Genomic DNA, 626 nt, shown 5'->3' with positions numbered 1-626 from the left:
ACACGTGACCAACGAGCTTCGATCTCAAGACACGTGAGAATTTGGTGTCAGAATTTTTACGAACTTAAACACGCCTAGACAAATAATTGGATTATTGTGCATCGAGTATTTGACTGCTACAAAATGGAGAAACAAGATATGCAGTGAATAATCGAAATGCTGGCAAGAATGGAAGCCAGCATGAAAACCGACCAAGAAGAAAGGCTGAAAGAAATGAGGACCTGGCAAGAAAAAGCAGATGCCGACCGAGTGCAGATGGAAAACAGAATAAACGCCAACATGAGATCCCACCAAGAAATGGAGGCCAATAGAAGAAAAGACAGAGAAGATTTCCTGGCGAAGTTAGAATTAAATGAAGAGGAAGCAAGTAACATGCTGGCAAAATTAGATGCCGACTTCAATGCCTGGCAGGAAGAGACTTTGGCTTGCCCAGTGGACACGAAACCTGCGGCACAACAAGAAGAGGTCCCCATAGTAATACTGGTCGGAGCGACGATGGCCTGCCTAGTAATGGAGGCACGTCAAGAAGAAGATCTGGCCTCAGCGAACAGGAAACCTGAGGTGGCAGAATTACAAGAGGTACCCGTACAAGACGCCGAAGTAATGCCGGTCGGAGAACCGAAGAA

The sequence above is a fragment of the Cryptotermes secundus genome, unplaced genomic scaffold (genome assembly GCF_002891405.2).
Source record: "Cryptotermes secundus unplaced genomic scaffold, Csec_1.0 scaffold779, whole genome shotgun sequence".
Classification (NCBI taxonomy): domain Eukaryota; kingdom Metazoa; phylum Arthropoda; class Insecta; order Blattodea; family Kalotermitidae; genus Cryptotermes; species Cryptotermes secundus.
Note: the sequence above shows the minus strand (reverse complement) of the source record.